This window comes from Pinus tabuliformis, chromosome 2_1, assembly GCF_031772625.1.
Source record: "Pinus tabuliformis cultivar Carrire ecotype Pingquan chromosome 2_1, CPIR1, whole genome shotgun sequence".
NCBI lineage: Eukaryota > Viridiplantae > Streptophyta > Pinopsida > Pinales > Pinaceae > Pinus > Pinus tabuliformis.
In genome coordinates this window covers 603,164,430-603,169,508 of record NC_142299.1, presented here as the reverse complement: position 1 = coordinate 603,169,508, position 5,079 = coordinate 603,164,430, and positions in this window count along the sequence as shown.

The window sequence follows — 5,079 nt, the reverse complement described above, 5'->3', positions numbered from 1 at the left end:
TTCCCCACACATTGCAATTTATCTAGAAAACTAGCTCTCGTTTCCCAAGAGATTTATCCTTACCTGCAACATATTCACAAGTAAATACCCAAGACTTGAGTTTGCATGAACTGGGGAATATAACCTACTTTACTTTAATGTGTCTCTATATCTCCAATGAGATTTCACTCAACAAGGTTTTTCTAACTTTTATATTGATGGAAACTTCCCAAAAAAACCTTGCACATGATTTCCACCACCATAAACTACATAGACGTTTCCTTGCTAGGATTGTGCTCCCACTTCTGCAAAGGTATTTTGAACCTTCTTACATGAATCTAATATTATTGTTGTTGATACCACTGAAATTCAATTAAATTTTGGAAACCCCTACACTCATAATTTGTACAATTTCCAAGAAACCTATTTTCATTCATTTTCCCTTACAAGAAACACATAAATTCCCGAGCAAAAATATCATAAGGTGACTTGCGCATGGAGAACGAAATTATGTTTGGTCTTAGTTTTCTTTGTGGATCAACGTAGTGTGAAATAGAGAGCTCATGTGTTGATGACGGTAAATTACCATCTTACTTTACTCCTTATCCTCCCCTTCATGTTCATTTCCTTTTGAAACCCTCCATAATCCTCTATTTGCATTTATTTCCCCTCTCCCTCCCCCTCTCCCTTCTACTCTTCCTAAAGTTTTCCTTTCATGCTTAAAGTCCTTACACCCTTCCTTTCCTCTTTTCCTACCCACACTCTCTTCTTTCCCATCCCTACACTCATCTATATGATTCTCCTCAATTTCCAGTCATGTTGTTTTATCTACCTTCTCCCACTCCCCTCCTTCTTCAACTCCTCACACTCCCTACTTGCCATGAAACACTACTCCAATCTCCCTATATTCCTCCAATAATGTAGGCTCATGACAATAGAAAATATTCCTTCCTAAGAAAACATCAAACATGATAGCATAACTAAAAATAAAATCATCAATAGATAAAACGTATGGACACAAATAGGAAATAAATCGTCTTATAAAGTTTTGTGTGCTAAATTATATTGGTAGTTTAAATTATAATTATCTTTACATTTGTGATTCATCTTTTCCATTTAATCCTTTATCCTCCTCTCCCCCATTTTTATCTTCTTGTTTCCTTCACTTATTCCCTTCAAAACCATTTTTCAATCCCTATTCATTGTCAAAAATACTCTCCTACTCTCTCCACAAAGCTCCATATAAACATAATATCGCATTCATAATAGCAAATGACCTCAAATGAAGAAAAAAATTTCATACTATTACAAAATTCTACATGGTTTCCTTTTAGTCCCTCTATTAAACAACTTAAATTCTACATGGATTGACCTAACTATCTCCATGTGGACTTTGATGTTATGCACCATCAAACATTAAATGAATCAGAAGAAAAATTTAGGTGTAATGCACATTTCGTTTGTCTAGAATTGAATGATCTAGTTACTTGGATCAAATTGAAAAATGCAAAATGGAGATAGACTTGGTTATAATTACAAAAATAAAAGGAAGCAATAATATGGCATGGGATTGTGGACTCATACCTCATTACTGACTTAAATAAGTTTCAACGAATTAGCTTCATCATATGAGACATAAATAATAATTTTCTCTATATTTATGAAGGGGATTGAACATCCACCAACCATAATATTTTAGCAATGAGAGAAAGCATGAGGATCATGTTATTTGATGCCCCTACATCATCTTAAACCTTCATTCACTGAAATACCTATAGTCCCTCTCATTCCCCCTTAGCCTCTCCCTCACCCCATCTCCCTTCAGTCCTCCCACACCTTCCTCACACCTCTCCATCCTCTTCCTCCATCTCAATCTTATTTTCCCAATTAAATTCTCCCTTTCTTCCACCATAATTCATCCCCATATTCATGCTCTACAACTACACAATACCTCTCCCTCACCTCCTCTCCTTTTCCTCATCCCCTTACCCATATGCCATTCCTTTCTACCTCCAATCTCTCTATGTACTCCTTCATAAATCCAACCCACATATCTCCCTTTCCCTTGCATGATCCTACAACCTCCCTCACTATTTCTCTATCTTCCCGTCTTCCCACACCCATCTCCTTCATCCTTCCTCACACACTTTAGTAATAATCATCGCATTATCCTCTTGTTCCACGTTCTTCTTCATCCTTAACAGTATTCCCTCACCCTTAACTCCACAAGATCCATACCTTCTCATAATAACCACCTTGTCAACACTTCTCTCCTCCCACAACTGTTGTATCGACTCATGTTCCCTTCATTGTTATTACCTCTTTCCTCTTCCCCATTTTCTCTCACCTACCATACATCAACACCCACACATTTAATAAATTTAATCCTCCCCTCTCCCCTTCCTTTCCAAACTTTTTATTTCCTTCTCACCTCAACCCCCATCTCCACCATATCCTCCTCTAGCCACACCAATCCATTTCCTATGTTTATTCATTATTCCTACTTCTCCCTACAAAAAAACTCTTCCTCTTCCAATCTCCTCCTTCCCACTTCTATCTTTCAATACACTAGCAATATCATTTTTATCCTCTTCTCTCATAATACTACCCTCCACGCGCATGCCCAATCCTCCCTCTCCCATAACACATTTTTCTCCTCCTCAACTCAAACATATTGCCTCATTTTCTCACAATACTTGCCTCCTCCACTCTTCCAAACCCCTCACCCCTCTATATTTTCATCCTCTCCATCATCTCCTCCCTTTTCTTGCTACAATATTTCACTCACACACCTCATCATCTCCATCCACTCCTCTAACAACTACCATCTTCCAATTCCATTTTATATTCCTTACGCTACTCTCCCACTTTCCCTACTCAATTAATTTCATTCTCCTTGCACTCTCCTCTCCTCCTAACTCCATACATGTCATCCATATTCTCATATTCACCTTTCCACCTTCACTTAGTCCTTTATCTACCCCTCTTACATGAGAACTAAGCAATTAATGTCATCCTCCCTAGCACCTTCCCTTGCAATCTCCTCTCCTCCTCTCCCTTGCACATTTTCCATATTCTCATATTCACTTTTCCACCTTCACTTAATCCTTGATTTGCTCCTCTTACTTGAGAACTACAAATCCGTTTTTTCCTCTTCCTCGCCACCCACAATTCCCCTATTGCCTCTTGCTTCACTCTCCTCCCCTTTTTCTAATAACCGCAACCTTCTCCCTTTACATGTCTTGTTCTCTATTCTTCTAAATTCACCCTCCCACATCCATTGCTCATCCTACCACTCCATTCCCCCCTCCCTTTCTTCTCACACCCCTAAATCCTCTTAATAACTCCTTCCTTCCCCCTACTGATACACTATTCACACCAAATTCCTCCACTACATTACATCAAGCCTACCCTCATGCACCCCTTACACTATAACATATATGAGGAAAAGTGTTATATCATAACAATATATTATAGTGTTAAATTAGAATAGGTGGAAAAGTAGTATGGCTACAGTTACATTGATTGGTAAGCGCTTTAAATAAGCATGTAGTAAAAGATAATGGGAAATTGCCATATAGAATCTATAATCTAGAGAAAAAATATTACACCCATAAAACATAAAACAACAAATGTATGTCTTTGAAGTTGGAAGCATCCTTAAATCAAGGAAAAAGAAAAAACATATACACTATAACATATATAAGGAAAAATGGTTACATCATAACAATATCTTGAATAGTTGAATTATAATAAGTTGAAAGGTAGTATGGCCATGATTGCATTAAGTGCTTTAAATCAACATGTAGTAAAAGATAATGGGAAATTTACATGTAAACCTTATTATCTAGGGCACAAATATTATACCTATAAATAAATAAAAAATTATGTCTTTGAAGTTGAAAACATCCTTAAATTAGGGAATGTACCAATAGTTGAATTGAATAAGGCTAAAAAACACCAACTTCAATCATTCACATGTAACTTCACTTCATTTAAAAACCAATTAAACTCAAGTTGTAAAAACAATACACAAAGCTACCTAATTTCATAAAACTTAATATAACTAATATTTTATTTTACTAAGATGTTTTGAAAGATGATGTCTTCTTGGAGGCCCTTGTATTTTCTTGCATTAAGGTGTCAGAGCCATAATATTTATATGTTTAATATACTTATAATATAATATTGATGCATGAATATCATCCAAACAAAAACTGACACAAAATAATTTACACCAAAGCATTCGTCCTCCCCGAATACTCACCTCCGACAGGAATTTCAGCGTAAGATTGCATCTCGGGTTGTTTTGAATAGTATCATACTTCATTCCATTTTCAAGCCAGGGTATCCATTTTCAATTGTCGGGATCTCAATAGAAAACTATGTAGTTCCCTTTCATACATATACCTAAATGGAGCTAGAAAAAGTAAAAGCAGATATTACCTAGCCTTTAACCTCATTGGACAAATGCTTCCATTCATTTTTATGTATATCCGAAGCTAAAGAGATAGTGTAGTTTAGTATCGACTTTCTTGGAAGCGAATAAATTGGGAACGAAAAAATCTTCAAATATTTCCCCTCCCAAGTTGGATGGGATGATAAAGGCAACGAACTACCTCACTCTAAAACATATGGATGTATGAAGCCTCATCCCTTTGCTTGATAATTCTTTCTTTTCTGATAAGTTCTCTTCTGTTAGTGTAGCCAGCAAGTCCTAGCAAGGCCATTTCCATACACTTTAGTGATCACTTCGCCATTTCCTTATTTCTTCCTGACACTTTGTCAGACACTACCATTGTTTTTGGCTATTTCTCCATTTTCCCCAACTTGGTCCCATGTATGGAACTGAGCCACTGTTGGTGGTCATAATAAATTGGGAACGAAAAAATCTTCAAATATTTCCCCTCCCAAGTTGGATGGGAGGATAAAGGCAACGAACTACCTCACTCTAAAACATATGGATGTATGAAGCCTCATCCCTTTGCTTGATAATTCTTTCTTTTCTGATAAGTTCTCTTCTGTTAGTGTAGCCAGCAAGTCCTAGCAAGGCCATTTCCATACACTTTAGTGATCACTTCGCCATTTCCTTATTTCTTC